Source organism: Phyllobates terribilis, unplaced genomic scaffold, assembly GCF_046119375.1.
Source record: "Phyllobates terribilis strain yellow unplaced genomic scaffold, ASM4611937v1 Scaffold_7__3_contigs__length_470593459, whole genome shotgun sequence".
NCBI classification, from domain to species: Eukaryota; Metazoa; Chordata; class Amphibia; order Anura; family Dendrobatidae; genus Phyllobates; species Phyllobates terribilis.
Window position 1 is genome coordinate 191,096,304 of NW_027362767.1, and position 17,851 is coordinate 191,114,154.

Sequence of the window (17,851 nt, forward strand, 5' to 3'; positions counted from 1 at the left end):
GACATGGTGGCTCAGTGGTTAGCACCCTAGCCTTACAGCACTGGGGTGAAAGTAAACTGTAACACAAGCATATTGGGTGACATGGTGGCTCAGTGGTTAGCACTGTAGCCTTGCAGCACTGGGGTGAAAGTAAACTGTAACACAAGCATATTGGGTGACATGGTGGCTCAGTGGTTAGCACCCCAGCCTTGCAGCACTGGGGTGAAAGTAAACTGTAACACAAGCATATTGGGTGACATGATGGCTCAGTGGTTAGCACCCTAGCCTTACAGCACTGGGGTGAAAGTAAACTGTAACACAAGCATATTGGGTGACATGGTGGCTCAGTGGTTAGCACCCTAGCCTTACAGCACTGGGGTGAAAGTAAACTGTAACACAAGCATATTGGGTGACATGGTGGCTCAGTGGTTAGCACCCTAGCCTTACAGCACTGGGGTGAAAGTAAACTGTAACACAAGCATATTGGGTGACATGGTGGCTCAGTGGTTAGCACTGTAGCCTTGCAGCACTGGGGTGAAAGTAAACTGTAACACAAGCATATTGGGTGACATGGTGGCTCAGTGGTTAGCACCGTAGCCTTGCAGCACTGGGGTGAAAGTAAACTGTAACACAAGTATATTGGGTGACATGGTGGCTCAGTGGTTAGCACCCTAGCCTTACAGCACTGGGGTGAAAGTAAACTGTAACACAAGTATATTGGGTGACATGGTGGCTCAGTGGTTAGCACCCTAGCCTTACAGCACTGGGGTGAAAGTAAACTGTAACACAAGCATATTGGGTGACATGATGGCTCAGTGGTTAGCACCCTAGCCTTACAGCACTGGGGTGAAAGTAAACTGTAACACAAGCATATTGGGTGACATGGTGGCTCAGTGGTTAGCACCCTAGCCTTACAGCACTGGGGTGAAAGTAAACTGTAACACAAGTATATTGGGTGACATGGTGGCTCAGTGGTTAGCACCCTAGCCTTGCAGCACTGGGGTGAAAGTAAACTGTAACACAAGCATATTGGGTGACATGGTGGCTCAGTGGTTAGCACCCTAGCCTTGCAGCACTGGGGTGAAAGTAAACTGTAACACAAGCATATTGGGTGACATGGTGGCTCAGTGGTTAGCACCCTAGCCTTGCAGCACTGGGGTGAAAGTAAACTGTAACACAAGCATATTGGGTGACATGGTGGCTCAGTGGTTAGCACCCTAGCCTTGCAGCACTGGGGTGAAAGTAAACTGTAACACAAGCATATTGGGTGACATGGTGGCTCAGTGGTTAGCACCCCAGCCTTGCAGCGCTGGAGTACTTTTATCTATATAGAGTATAAATATAACCACAATAGGGAAGAGAGTGGGCTGGACCTAACAAAAACTGCTTAAGCTAATTAAAGTCAAATACATGTGTATAATGGAATCAGCACCATATTTTTATTGAAGACACTAAAAATGACAAAATACATAAAATGATAAAATACATAAATTTAACAAGACAAGAATAAAGAAAAACACATATCACTAAAAAGGAGGCATAGCAGCAACCCCAACAAGAAAATTAGATATAAATAAGGTACAAGTGCATATGATCCTCAATTCATAAACAATAATTTGTAAAAAGTGCAAAAAGTTTTTATATTAATATCATTATATAAGGAATAGAAAGAACATGGGCGTCTGTGTTCTATTGCAGAAATAAATGAAGTGCAATGCAAGGTGTAAGCATTTTTACAGTAAAGGACACCTCCATGTAAGAAACCACATACTTTGTGATGAAATAAATTATATTTTTTTCTTTTTATATATCTATTGCACAAGCACTTTATGTTTAATGATATGTTATATATATTATTGTCATCACATTGCCATTTTCAGTGACTACACATGTCTAATTTATAATAGTGTGGGACCCCTTTGGGCTATGAAATATGCTTCTCTATATATAGCGGTATTTATAGCAAAAATTTAGCACATACAGTACAGACCAAAAGTTTGGACACACCTTCTCATTTAAAGATTTTTCTGTATTTTCATGACTTTGAAAATTGTACATTCACACTGAAGGCATCAAAACTATGAATTAACACATGTGGAATTATATACTTAACAAAAAAGTGTGAAACAACTGAAAATATGTCTTATATTCTAGCTTCTTCAAAGTAGCCACCTTTTGCTATGATGACTGCTTTGCACACTCTTGGCATTCTCTTGATGAGCTTCAAGAGGTAGTCACCGGAAATGGTCTTCACTTCACAGGTGTGCCCTATCAGGTTTAATAAGTGGGATTTCTTGCCTTATAAATGGGGTTGGAACCATCAGTTGTGTTGTGCAGAAGTCTGGTGGATACACAGCTGATAGTCCTACTGAATAGACTGTTAGAATATGTATTATGGCAAGAAAAAAGCAGCTAAGTAAAGAAAAACGAGTGGCCTTCATTACTTTAAGAAATGAAGGTCAGTCAGTCCGAAAAATTGGGAAAACTTTGAAAGTGTCCCCAAGTGCAGTTGCAAAAACCATCAAGCGCTACAAAGAAACTGGCTCACATGAGGACCGCCCCAGGAAAGGAAGACCAAGAGTCACCTCTGCTTCTGAGGATAAGTTTATCCGAGTCACCAGCCTCAGAAATCGCAGGTTAACAGCAGCTCAGATGAGAGACCAGGTCAATGCCACACAGAGTTCTAGCAGCAGACACATCTCTTCAACAACTCTTAAGAGGAGACTTTGTGCAGCAGGCCTTCATGGTAAAATAGCTGCTAGGAAACCACTGCTAAGGACAGGCAACAAGCAGAAGAGACTTGTTTGGGCTAAAGAACACAAGGAATGGACATTAGACCAGTGGAAATCTGTGCTTTGGTCTGATGAGTCCAAATTTGAGATCTATGGTTCCAACCACCGTGTCTTTGTGCGACGCAGAAAAGGTGAACGGATGGACTCTACATGCCTGGTTCCCACCGTGAAGCATGGAGGAGGAGGTGTGATGGTGTGGGGGGGCTTTGCTGGTGACACTGTTGGGAATTTATTCAAAATTGAAGGCATACTGAACCAGCATAGCTACCACAGCATCTTGCAGCGGCATGCTATTCCATCCGGTTTGCGTTTAGTTGGACCATAATTTATTTTTCAACAGGACAATGACCCCAAACACACCTCCAGGCTGTGTAAGAGCTATTTGACCAAGAAGGAGAGTGATGGGGTGCTACGCCAGATGACCTGGCCTCCACAGTCACCAGACCTGAACCCAATCGAGATGGTTTGGGGTGAGCTGGACCGCAGAGTGAAGGCAAAAGGGCCAACAAGTGCTAAGCATCTCTGGGAACTCCTTCAAGATTGTTGGAAGACCATTTCCGGTGACTACCTCTTAAAGCTCATCAAGAGAATGCCAAGAGTGTGCAAAGCAGTCATCAAAGCATAAGGTGGCTACTTTGAAGAACCCAGAATATAAGACATATTTTCAGTTGTTTCACACTTTTTTGTTAAGTATATAATTCCACATGTGTTAATTCATAGTTTTGATGCCTTCAGTGTGAATGTACAATTTTCATAGTCATGAAAATACAGAAAAATCTTAAAATGAGAAGGTGTGTCCAAACTTTTGGTCTGTACTGTATATATATGGATACAGAAGTGCACAGCTAATATGGAATCCAATAATATTAAAGAAGGTGCTAACCCATGTGGTATAACCAAGAATGTAAGTAAAAGAGAAAAGAACCACATGCACGGAGCAGCACTCTTCTATATATAAAAGGTATAATTTTATTCCAGAAACCTCATAGACAAAACATTTAAAAAGTATATAGACACAAAGGGGTCTGGCCCTCATGACTGTTCAAGTTAATAGATGGTCACCAAAACAGATAGTGCAATAAATAGACAATGCTCTGTATATCATGCAATAAATACATGCGTATATAACATATCAAAATGCACAGATAGAATTTACAGAAGAGAGTCCATAAACCTGTGAAGGATGAACCTAAAAAGCAATAGCCACAACGTGATTTTTTTGGCCACCTAATCATCAAGGTTTGTGCAATATAAGAGCCCAATGTCTAACATAAATAAACGGGTAATATCAAATCCTTAATGTTCCTGCAAAATGGCACAATAGTCTTACAAGGTATTCTTATATAAAATCCCAATAATGCAAAAGGTTTCTTATTATCAATATACAGGGATAAATGTCTGAAGTAAATATTATCTAGAGATATATTCAGTGTAAGGTAAGTATATCACTTGATCCGACCCATCTGCATATATCTAGTTATAACACATCCGCATATACAGGATATAATACCCGGCAGAAAGAGATGTAGAAGGGTGTGTCCCGTCAGTGTGGCTAGTGCTAAAGTATACCAGTCATGTGGAAAGGATGAAGGAGCAGAACCCCATGCCCCACACGTATCGCCGCGTCTCAGCGCAGCTTCCCCTGATGAAGCTTCTGTAAACACTTTATTTGAAATACAACAGACCCATTCTTTAATCATTTAAATGAACCAATATACTCACCCCAGTTCTTATGGTAATCCAAGGGCTTAAGCAATGTCCCACCAACTTTATTTAGCTCCAAAAAGAATTCATTGATGTACAAAAAAGCATGTAAAAATGTGTCAAAAATGCATGTAAATCCGCATGCGTTTTTTTTTCTGCCAGGGAGAGGCAAAAATGCTCAGGAAATTTCTGCTTCAAATCCTAAGGGTATGTGCAGACGATCAGTAAACGCTGCGGATTGGACGCAGCACACTTGCGCTGCGTGCAGTCCGCAGCGACCAGATGTTACAGCATTGTGGATGGGATTTGTACAAATCCCATGCCCACTATGCGTTCCTGTGCTCCTGAGGATCACCCGCGGAGACGGACATGCAGCGCGTCTTCACAGACGCTGGTCTCCACAAGAGAAGTTCTACCAGTGCAATGTATAGGATGCGGTGAAGCCCACCTTCAATGATCACATGTGGCTTCACCTGCGTGCAGCGCTTTGAATGCAGCATCAAGTATACTGTGTTCAAAGCGCTACCATTCCTGACGGTGTGCACATACCCTAACTCTGAGGCCGTGTTCACATGTAGCATTTTGATTTTTCATCGGGTAATAGGCAGCCTGTTTGCATTGGTGAGATAATCGTGAAACAGGGGCCCTGAGCAATGCTGGTTCACAATTATCTCGCAGTGTAAATGCCTCCTCACCCATATACAAAATGGAGAACGACGAACTAGTAGAAAATAGGTGCAAAGACTTTCGCACAAAATAAAATAACAGCCCAAAATTAGGAAAAACTTGACGAAAAAAAAGACGCAAAAGCAATAATGAATGGGTCTCCTAACTGTATGTGGAATAAGAGCCGAGCAATGAACGGGATCCGGGCTGCTTGCTTCACTCACGTTTGTTGCTATAATGGGGTAGAGTTATCAATCCGTCTAAAAAGACTGTTTCCCACAGTAACCAATCACAACACAGCTTTTATTTTAACAGAGTGATGTAGAAAATGAAAGCAGTGTGGTGATTGGTTGCCCTGGGAATCAAACACTTTCTTTTGGGCAGCTTTGATAAACCTATGTATTTTGTGGAAACATTACTGCATGAGACGCTGAGGTGACTTCCTGTTATGGGGCCGCCATTTTCCGGTTGGCTGATACTTTGGAGCTAATGCTTCAGCCATGACAGCAGTCACAGTCCGATGTCTTCAGCTGGCGTCACGTCACCCACCGTAGAGCCCGCCCCCGGAGCGCTGTGATTGGCTGGGTTGTGTTCTGTTTGTTGTGAGGGGACGGAGGCCGCCATCTTGTTCCCGGAGATTGGAGCAGCGGTGCGTTACCCGTTACCGAGTAGGATTAGGGGACGTGTGTCCTCCAGGAAGATTAGCGCGCTGATATACGGTTGCGGTGACGGTGCAGAAGCTCCGGGACCGGCGCCCGCTACGCTCCCCTTCTGCGGCGAGTGTCCGGTTTTCGTTGCTCTGGAGGGAGGATGAACGGAGGATAAATGGTGCCCAAAGCGGACAGCGGCACCTTCCTCGTCCTCTTTCTGCTTGTGCTGACCCTGAGCGAGCCGCTGTGGCCAGGTGAGTCCTCGGCGGGGGCGCGGCCGTGCACGGCGCTGTGTGACCGGGCAGAGATACTGGACGAGGTCGGGGCTGAGGGATGGCGGCGAAGGCATGTGCTCGGCCTCACACCGAGCTCCGGTCTGCAGCAGGCACCGGCGGCCTCTGTCACTGGTGCAGACCGGGCACAGCTGAGCCGCCTCATGGCGGCGCCCCCTGTGGGCAGCGGCAGGCATCCCCGTACCCCTATCACAAGGTGAGGCCACAGGTGACTGGGCATAGTGGGCCCCGCTCTATACACCTGCATGTGGCTGCCCCATGTTATAGGGTTGTCCAGGATTAGAGCAGGTGATGATATAACCCCCCCATAATATAATGGCCCACCTTCCTAATCCTCCATCACTATATCGCTGCTGCCGATCACTGGCTGGGTACGTCATGTGACTGCTGAGGCCGGGGATTGGCTGGATGGTTCATGTGGATGGTGTACAGCATATGACCAGTGGGGTGTAAAAGGTTATGCTTAATTAGTAAAAGGTTGCAATTTGCTTGTCATTAAAAATCCTTGCTTTTAACCTGAGGCCATGTTCACACATGTTGGGTTTTTCAGCATCACAAATCTGCAGCAAAACCTAATCTCAGGCAGGAAATCAGCTGCGTTTTGCTGCGTTTTTTGGTGCAATTTTTTCAGCATTTTTTTCACTGTCCTTCTGTCTCTGCATGTCCATAAAGTTCTGTGAAAAAAAAGAACCCCATTCTATTTTGCCATCAAAAACACTGATGCAAATTTTGGTGTGTTTTCTTTTCACCACCCATTACTTCCTATGGGTGAAAAAAACACTGAAAGAAGTGACATGCTCTTATTTTCCAAAAACCCAATCAAGGCACAAAATACAACCATGATGTGTGAACAGAGAATTCTGGTTTCTCATAGACTTTGCTGGTAAAATTTGCAAAAAAAAATCTGCAGCAAAAAACTCAGAAAACCACAACATGTGTGAATATAGCCTAATACTCTCTCCGTTCTTGATATGTTCATGACCTCGGCTCATCTTTATGCCGTCACAGCCAGACACTGAGGAGCGCAAGCATGCCTGCGCTTCTCAGTGTCTGCGGGATGACAGGCTGGATGGCAGCGTTCTGCTGCGATCCAGCCTGTCATGTGAATGTAGCAGAGCTGGAGCCATCCTGGGAACCATGGAAAAGTAAGGATGAGATTGCTTTATTGTTTTACTTTTATTGCAGGAGACATTGGCTTCAGCTGGAATGGGCGTGATGGTAAGTATGGTTTAATTTAGAACATTAAAGAGTTGTGTGTTTATTTCAATTAAAGGACTTTATTCTGGGTGTTTGTGTTTTTTTTTAACTTTGACTATGGGGTTAGTAATGGGGGTGTCTTATAGACGCCTCTCCATTACTAACCTGGGCTTGATGTCAGCTGGCATTATAAGCTGACATCAACCCCAGCCCTATTACCCCACTGCCACCGCTACAGGGCAGTGGGAAGAGCGAGGCTAAGTGCCAGAATTGGCGCATCCTATGGATGCGCCATTTCTGGGGCGGCTGACGGCTGGTGTTTCTAGCCTGGGAGGGAGCCAATATTCATGGTACCCTTCCTGGGCTATTAATATCAGCCCCCAGCTGTCTGCCTAGCCTTTGCTAGCTATTAAAATAGGGGGGACCCCACGTCATTTTTTTGGGGGGGTCCCCCATTTTAATAGCTAGTAAAGGCTAGGTATTCAGCTGAGGGCTGATATTTAGTAGCCTGGGAAGCTCCGTGGGTATTACCCCCTTCCCAGGCTTCAAACATCTGCCCCAGCCGTCTGCTTAACCTCCGCTAGAGGAGACTAAAATTACGGGGAACCCCAGAACCCCACGCCAATTTTTTTTTTAATAAATCCTTTATTTTAACACTAAATGACAAGTAACCAACACTGTCACTGTACTTCTTATATATGTGACTGACATGTTTCTATCTATCTAATCTATGTGTGTTGCTCTATTCTTTCTGTTCTAAATTGTTGGGTACCGGTGTATGCCGCTGATGAATTGCCGGCTTTTCATGTTTCACTGTGAGCACTGTTCCCATCGATTTGGGCAATCACTGTAATGCCACAACCACCATGGCTGTGGCATTACAGTGAGTGGCAGACAATCCCTGCATGATTGGTGCTCTAAATGCCAGACATGCAGGACACGCTTTTGGTGCACGAACAGTTATTGAACATAACCTCGAACAGCCAAATTTTTTGCAAATCGTTCACGTTCGTCAAACGACTCGAACACCGCCCAAAACAGCTCGAATTTGAGATTGGCGAACAGTTCTAGTCGAACAACGCTCATCTCTACTCATTATGTCATGAAAATGGGGAGTTTTTGACACGTTTTCAATTCATAGCAGTATTTAAAAAAGGGGTTCGGGAGTTGGGCCTTCACCCGGAGGTGTACGGGTCACATTCTTTTAGAATTGGCGCGGCGTCAGAAGCCGATGGTTTGGGTTTAGGCAAGGACGTGATAAAGCGGATCGGGAGGTGGAGTTCTGATCGTTATTTGTCCTATGTACGGCATTAGGTACGGGGGGCTTAGGTTGTTTTCATTTTGTTAAGTATTGAATACCTTGTGGTTGTTTGTTGCAGATGGCGTCCCGGTGTTAGCGTGGATTCTGGGACATTCCTTCGTCCACTGGGGGGCGCTGCGAGCGGACGTGAGGCCAGACGGTAGGCAGTTGGGTTTTAGTAGAGAGCAAGTTGTGGTTCGGTGGCTCGGCCTCAGTGCATTGGTATGGAGAAGGGTGCTGCCTGAGTTTCATAAGGCAGCCCGTTTGGACCGGACGCCGGATATTTTGGTGGTACATGCGGGTGGGAATTATTTGGGGGCTCGCCCGGTCAGGGAATTGATGACGGACATTCGATGTGATTTTTTAAGGTTATGGACATCCTTTCCTGAGGTGTTGACGGTTTGGTCTGACATTGTGCCAAGGAAAAAGTGGAGGGAGGCGAGATCATTGAAAGGGATTAGTAGGGCACGAGTGAAGTTAAATAGAGCCATATCAGCTTTTGCGTCCAGGAACGGAGGAGTAAGCGTTCGACATTTTGAACTCGAGGCGGGGGTTGGAAATTTTTGGGCAAAGGATGGTGTGCACTTGAATAACATTGGTACCGATTTGCGGGCATTGGCTATACAGGAGGGGATTGAGAGGGCGTTGGCGGTTTTGGGGCACTCACGAGCCTGAGGTGGTTAGGGCTGTTCGTTTGTGGCGGGGGGTGGGGTTCTTGGAGTTGGCACAGAAGTGTCGGTGGGAAGAATTTGGTTAAAATTACAGGCAGTGGCTTGATTAAGCGGGGTGATCTGGCATTTGGTTTTTGGGCTCTGGACGGGGTTTTACCCTGGGAGCTTTTGGTGCCCTTGAGCTGGTGATGGACGGCCGAGGGTAACATGGTGGTTCGAGTTTGGTTTAATTTATGCCAGATCTAATTTTATCTCCAAGAACCCTCCCTTCTTATTTATTTTATAACACTGTTAATATGTTAATGTTGTATGTTAATAAAATGGCCGCTGTGGCCAAATTTATCCAAAAGAAATACATGTGTAGTGTTTTTATTTGTGGGAAAAGGTGAGTGCTGGAAAATGGGAGGAACGGGTTAAACGGTGGAACCCGGGTTGGTCATACACAGTCATGAGTTCCAGGAGTTACTAAGTCAAACTCTTTTTGGTATACAAGTTACATAACGTTAGAAGTCAGAGCCCAGATTGGATTTGAGGATTCATCAGTTTATAAGGAATGAAAAATATGGAGAGGAAGATTCTGTTTTTATGTTAGAAAACCAGCGCACAAGTGTTGAAAAGTCTTCCTGTAATAATATTACCTTAGTGACATTTTTTGCTCTGATTATACTGGAAATTATTCTAGTTCCGTTTGTTGCAGATTTTATTGTCACCAATAAAATTATCGCAGGGGCCTGAATAACAGGAAAAAAGCTAAAGGGGTTGGTCTATAGTGGTCTCATACATTTGTCACCTCCTGGTTTTACAGTCCCTTTAAGAGAGATGAAATTGATGGAAAATTAATCATTATCTAAAGGGAATGTATCATCAGGCAATGACCTATTGTTGCAAAAACATTTTGTGTTAGATATACAAAATATGAGAAAAAAATAAACAATTAAATGACCTCCCCTGCGCCTCGTTAAAAATAAACATATTTGATATCATTAGAGATGTAAAAAATCCAAACTCTCCAAATATAAAAGTAAGGAGACCTGCTTGATGTAGATGCGTTGATCCAGTTTGCTGGTGATAAAGTCCAGCGCACGGTGGGTTAAAACCCGATAATCTTTATTGTAAATCCATTAAAATATAGAAGGAGCACAAGGTACAATAACTCTTCTGTACCGTCTATATCATAGGCAGATTATAATGAGGGCAATCTGGGCTACCACCCGGGGCCCTTGCTACTCTTAATCCACCCCTGGTCTATATGTTAATAGATTTACAGTAAAGATTAATGAATTTATAAACCCTGGTGAGCTGGACATCAGATTATCATTAGACAGAACAGTGTGCCCGATAATAAGACACTAAAATGGGGAATTTTTGGAACTTTTTTATGGTATAAAGCATGAAAAATCTTTCTTTGCTGTGTGTTACCACTGCTTTCATAATTTTCCTTATACACAGATATACAGTACAGACCAAAAGTTTGGACACACCTTCTCATTTAAAGATTTTTCTGTATTTTCATGGCTATGAAAATTGTAAATTCACACTGAAGGCATCAAAACTATGAATTAACACATGTGGAATTATATACTTAACAAAAAAGTGTGAAACAACTGAAAATATGTCTTATATTCTAGGTTCTTCAAAGTAGCCACCTTTTGCTTTGATGACTGCTTTGCACACTCTTGGCATTCTCTTGATGAGCTTCAAGAGGTAGTCACCGGAAATGGTCTTCCAACAATCTTGAAGGAGTTCCCAGAGATGCTTAGCACTTGTTGGCCCTTTTGCCTTCACTCTGCGGTCCAGCTCACCCCAAATCATCTCGATTGGGTTCAGGTCTGGTGACTGTGGAGGCCAGGTCATCTGGTGTAGCACCCCATCACTCTCCCTCTTGGTCAAATAGCCCTTACACAGCCTGGAGGTGTGTTTGGGGTCATTGTCCTATTGAAAAATAAATGATGGTCCAACTAAACGCAAACAGGATGGAATAGCATGCCGCTGCAAGACGCTGTGGTAGCCATGCTGGTTCAGTATGCCTTCAATTTTGAATAAATCCCCAACAGTGTCACCAGCAAAGCACCCCCACACCATCACACCTCCTCTTCCATTCTTCACGGTGGGAACCAGGCATGTAGAGTCCATCCGTTCACCTTTTCTGCGTCGCACAAAGACACGGTGGTTGGAACCAAAGATCTCAAATTTGGACCCTTCAGACCAAAGCCCAGATTTCCACTGGTCTAATGTCCATTCCTTGTGTTCTTTAGTCCAAATAAGTCTCTTCTGCTTGTTGCCTGTCCTTAGCAGTGGTTTCCTAGCAGCTATTTTACCATGAAGGCCTGCTTCACAAAGTCTCCTTAACAGTTGTTGAAGAGATGTGTCCGCTGCTAGAACTCTGTGTGGCATTGACCTGGTCTCTAATCTGAGCAGCTGTTAACCTGCGATTTCTGAGGCTGGTGACTCGGATAAACTTATCCTCAGAAGCAGAGGTGACTCTTGGTCTCCCTTTCCTGGGGCGGTCCTCATGTGAGCCAGTTTCTTTGTAGCGCTTGATGGTTTTTGCAACTGCACTTGGGGACTCTTTCAAAGTTTTCCCAATTTTTCAGACTGACTGACCTTCATTTCTTAAAGTAATGATGGCCACTCGTTTTTCTTTACTTAGCTGCTTTTTTATTGCCATTATACAAATTCTAACAGTCTATTCAGTAGGACTATCAGCTGTGTATCCACCAGACTTCTGCACAACACAACTGATGGTCCCAACCCCATTTATACGGCAAGAAATCCCACTTATTAAACCTGACAGGGCACACCTGTGAAGTGAAAACCATTTCCGGTGACTACCTCTTGAAGCTCATCAAGAGAATGCCAAGAGTGTGCAAAGCAGTCATCAAAGCAAAAGGTGGCTACTTTGAAGAACCTAGAATATAAGACATATTTTCAGTTGTTTCACATTTTTTTGTTAAGTATATAATTCCACATGTGGTAATTCATAGTTTTGATGCCTTCAGTGTGAATGTACAATTTTCATAGTCATGAAAATACAGAAAAATCTTTAAATGAGAAGGTGTGTCCAAACTTTTGGTCTGTACTGTATGTTAAGGTCACTGAATTTTCTGAGGTTGTGTTTGTGTTAAAGAGCACAACAGGGGGCTCAGTGCAGTCCTAAGAGACCTCCAGACGTTGCAGTAATTGCAATTTACAACAAATTAATTTGCTGTAAATTATATTTTCGGGGAGAAATTAGTCAATGAAGGTAAATTTGAATTTTCCAACCTCTATCCAGGACATGACCTCTTTAAGACCATGATACATTGTAGCTATTTTCTCACAATCTCCTCTGGAGATATCCAGCACCTCTCACTTGGGGGCATCGGCTGTAATTGAATAGGGTAGATGCTCATTGCCTGCTGAGAAAGATACTGGCAATGGCTGACGGACACAACGTTGGTAGCACCTTTCACCTTCCTATGCGGCAATGAGAAGCTTTGTTTGGATAACCCCTTAATTACATTTTTATCTAAATTATACATAATTGATAGCAGTACAAGTTCTGACATTAAAGGAAACTACGCAAAACTGTGTTTCAGGTCCTTAGTATAACATATGGCCAAGAAAGATTCTAGTCTGCATTTGCCCTTTGAGAATGAGCCGGCCGCGGCTGCAATATACGGTACTGGCTAATAATGTTCTTGTGTTATGTACAGGACATTTTTATTTCATGGTAAGCGTAGATATAAATAGCCTGATAACTAGGGGGGTCTAATGTTTGTAGGGGTCAGAATATCTGGATAGAGGCTATGCCATGGGAATTCACCGTATACTAAAACAGATACTTCTATGTATGGATAATATATTGTGCACTTTAAGAAAATAAAGTGCCTCGTTATCTCCTTCATTGGTGTCACAATAACCAGATCCTAGGTTTTTGGTAGTCATTATATACTTTATCCTCTACCTCCCAATCACTGGTTTGCATTTAGAAGCCCTGGGGCTAACAGTCAGCACTATAGGATGGCAGCGCTGGGTCCTGGGGTCAAAGCCAAAGTTGGTCAACATCTGCAAGGAGCTTGTAGTATTTTCTCCCCCGGTACCTCCAAGTACTCCGGTTTCCTCCAAAGACATAGTGACAGGGAACTTAGATTGTGAGCCACAATGGGGCCAGTGATGTCTGTAAAAAGCTGTGGAATTAATGGTGCTATATAGCCTGGATTATATCATGAGAGAATTGGATCCATTATGGTAATGACTAGTGTTGATCGAGCACTAAAATGCTCGGGTGCTCGAAGCTCGGGCCGAGCTCACTGTGATACTCGGGTGCTCGACCCGAGCAACGAGCCCAATGTTAGTCTATGGGAGACCCGAGCATTTTTGGGGTGGCACTCCCGGCAGTCTTTTAAAAGCCTAACAAGTGCCCAAAACGATAGTGACAGTGCTCAAATGACATGGGGACAGCATGGGGATCGCCCCAGGAAGCATTTCTGACCCCCAGGTCACTGCTGTCAACAACGTGGTCCGAGGTATTAAGCCACTTTTACGGGCTCACAATGAAACGTTCAAAAACGAAAGTGAAACTTTTTTCCTGTGAAATATGTTAAGGAATTTCTTTTCCAGGGTAAAGACTTGTGTATAAGATAAAATAAATAACCAAAAACAAAAATACTCCTCCACACCTTCGGCTATGTTCACAAGTAGCATTTTTTATGCGTTTTTGCACTTTTGTATTGCTTTCAACTGTGACAAATGCATTCACCGGGAAATGTCATTTTAACATTTTACAACCTTATCTGGCCATGTGCTGTGTGACACATGCATACAGTGCTGAAAAGACATGGGAACAGCATGGGGAAGACCCCTGGAAGCATCTCTGACACCCAGGTCACTGTCTAAAAGTGTGCGCATCATAAGTGATCCTTACCGCATCAGAAGATGCAGACTTGCAACTATCCCCGTGCAAGTTCTAGTCTCAGGGCAGTGTTCAATTGTACCTCCCCCATTCCTTGCAATACAAGCGCAAGTATGCAGCCTGCCACCCACCCACCCCCAGGCTGCAATACTATACTGCTTGCTTGCTTGCACTTGAAATTGGACCTTTTAGGCATGTGGAGGCGGAATCTGGCCTCCACGTCATGGCTGCGTTGGCGGCCTGGAATCTATACTCAGTCCCCAGCCGCCCCACGGCCTGGGGTCCACACACGGTTCCCAGCCGCCTGGGGGCAGCCGGGTGTCCATAAACGGTCCCCAGCCGCCCCTATTTCTCCTTGGAACATCCCCCCACACACTTTTCTTAGCCCGGCCTGCTTTAGGGCAGCATTGGAAGAGCCCACCAGAGAACCAGACTCCTCCGATGGGCCCTGGCTTCTCCATCAGGGGAGTTGAGAGTGCCAAGGTGAGGGGCATGATGATGATGACAGAAGTTAGCATCTGCTTTGTTTTCTTTTAATGCAAGTGTAAGTGTGCAGCCTGCCACCCACCCCCAGACTGCAATGCCATACTGCTAGCTTGCACTTGAAATGGGGCCTTTTAGTTTGGAGGAGGCCGAAGCTGGCCACTACCTCATGGCTGCTTCGGCAGCGAGGTATCCATACTCAGTCCCCAGCCGCCCCTATTTGTCCTGGTGTGCCTTATACATAAGATTAAGTGCGTATACCAAAACATTACCTGTGCCCTCCCCAGTGCATTTAGTGGGAAGGAGAGCCTATTCCGCTGTAGTGTGTGCATGCCAAACCCCTGTTCTGTACAAATATAAGTCCCATTATTGGGGAGTGGGTCTCCCATAGGATTTGCTTATGCCTTCCAAGCAAAAGCTTCCAAAAATTAGTACGGAGCAACCTGCAATGCCCCTTACAAGAGCCATGCAGTACAGCATATTACAAACATAAGTCCCATTATTGGGGAGTGGGTCTCCCATAGGATTTGCTTATGCCTTCCAAGCAAAAGCTTCCAAAAATTAGGATGGAGCAACTTGCAATGCCTCTTACAAGAGCCATGCAGTACAGCATATTACAAGCATAAGTCCCATTATTGGGGAGTGGGTCTCCCATAGGATTTGCTTATGCCTTCCAAGCAAAAGCTTCCAAAAATTAGGACGGCGCAACTTGCAATGCCCCTTACAAGAGCCATGCAGTACAGCATATTACAAACATAAGTCCCATTATTGGGGAGTGGGTCTCCCATAGGATTTGCTTATGCCTTCCAAGCAAAAGCTGCCAAAAATTAGGACGGAGGAACTTGCAATGCCCCTTACAAGAGCCATGCAGTACAGCATATTACAAACATAAGTCCCATTACTGGGGAGTGGGTCTCCCATAGGATTTGCTTATGCCTTTCAAGCAAAAGCTTCCAAAAATTAGGACGGAGCAACTTGCAATGCCCCTTACAAGAACCAATCCAAAGGCGGTGAAAGTAGAGATATACGTCCGCGCCGCTGAAAGATCCTCAAGTCAGGAACATGTAATAATATCCTTGTTTATTGGTAAATGCCTACGCGTTTCTGGGTGTTCCACACCCCTTCATCAGGGCACCAAATGATATATCTGTTGGTGCCCTGATGAAGGGGTGTGGAACACCCAGAAACGCGTAGGCATTTACCAATAAACAAGGATATTATTACATGTTCCGGACTTGAGGATCTTTCAGCGGCGCGGATGTATATCTCTACTTTCACCGCCTTTGGATTTATTCTGGTCCTGTGGGACACCCATTGGAGATCCGCTGCAGCTGCTTTTTATACGTTATGGTGGTTGTGTCCTTACACAACCAAACCAGGTGAGCACCACCTTTTTATTATTCATTCCTATGTCTACAGGTGAAACTCTATTGGTCTTTGCGCTCTCTCTCTCTTTGTATTCATCCTTACAAGAACCATGCAGTACAGCATATTACAAACATAAGTCCCATTATTGGGGAGTGGGTCTCCCATAGGATTTGCTTATGCCTTCCCAGCAAAAGCTTCCAAAAATTAGGACGGAGCAACCTGCAATGCCCCTTACAAGAGCCATGCAGTACAGCATATTACAAACATAAGTCCCATTATTGGGGAGTGGGTCTCCCATAGGATTTGCTTATGCCTTCCAAGCAAAAGCTTCCAAAAATTAGGACGGAGCAACTTGCAATGCCCCTTACAAGAACCATGCAGTACAGCATATTACAAACATAAGTCCCATTATTGGGGAGTGGGTCTACCATAGGATTTGTTTATGCCTTCCAAGCAAAAGCTTCCAAAAATTAGGACGGAGGAACTTGCAATGCTGGCACCCTTGTGGTATAGTGGTGGTGGAGGCTGAGGATAAGGAGAAGAACATAAAACAGCCGAAATGAGGAAGCGTATACCCATGTGTGGGTGTGAAGCGGTGCATGTGAATACACCTCCCGAAATAACACAGTGGATTTGACTTTATGTTACTCTGCTGTCATTTGGTGGTGATGAGAAGTCTGGCCCAATCCAGCCCTTGTTCATTTTGATAAGGGTCAGCTTGTCAGCATTGTCAGTTGACAGGCGAGTGCGCTTATCAGTTATAATTCCCCCAGCGGCACTAAAAACACGCTCCGATAACACGCTAGCGGCAGGGCAGGCCAGGCCCTCCAAGGCGTACAGAGCAAGTTCATTCCAAGTGTCCAGCTTGGATACCCAATAATTAAAAGGCACAGAGGAATCACGGAGGACGCTGGTACGGTCGGCAAGGTACTCCCTCACCATCTTTTGAAACTTTCCACTCCTTGTGAGAGTACACCGCGCCTCAGGGCCTGAAAGCTGGGCGGGTGTCAGAAATCTGTCCCAGAACATTGACAGTGTTCCCCTGCCTCTGCTGTATTGGAGTTGCATCTCTCTCGCCTGTACGCCTTGGTTGGGCAACGAACTGTGACCTCTGCCGCTAGTGTGTTCAGATGGGAATTTTTTTAAGAGTTCTGCAGCAAGGGCCTTCTGGTACTGCCCCATTTTTGTAGACCTCTCCACCTCAGGAATAAGAGAGTGAAAGTTCTCCTTGTAGCGGGGGTCTAAAAGTGTCACCAACCAGTAATGACTGTGACCCAACATTTTGACAACGCTAGGGTGACGGTTAAGGCAGCGTAACATAAAGTCAGCCATGCGTGCCAGACTGGTAATGGGCAAGATTTCCGTGTCCTCACCAAGATGACGACTGATCATGCTCTCCTCCTCCTCCTCCCCCATATCCTCAGGCCACCCACGCTGAACCGACGGTATGACACTTGTACAGGTACTACCGTCTACAGCGCACGATAGCAGCTCCTGTTCTTCCTCCTCCTCCTCTCCCTCATTGTCCCCCAATGCACGTTGGGATGATATGAGGCTGGGCTGTGTGTAATCGCCCACTACGGCTTCTTGATCCATTTCATCATACTCTGGCTGCAATGCCTCCTCTTTAATTCTCTGCAGAGAGCGTTGCAAAAGACAGACAAGTGGAATGCTGACAATAATGATGGAGTCATCGCCACTCACCATCTTGGTGGCCTCCTCAAAGTTTGTCAGGATGGTACATATGTCAGACATCCAGGTCCACTCCTGAGGTCTTATGTGTGGAGTCTGACCTGAATATCGACGGCCTTGTTGCATCTGGTACTCCACAACTGCTCTCTTCTGCTCACAAAT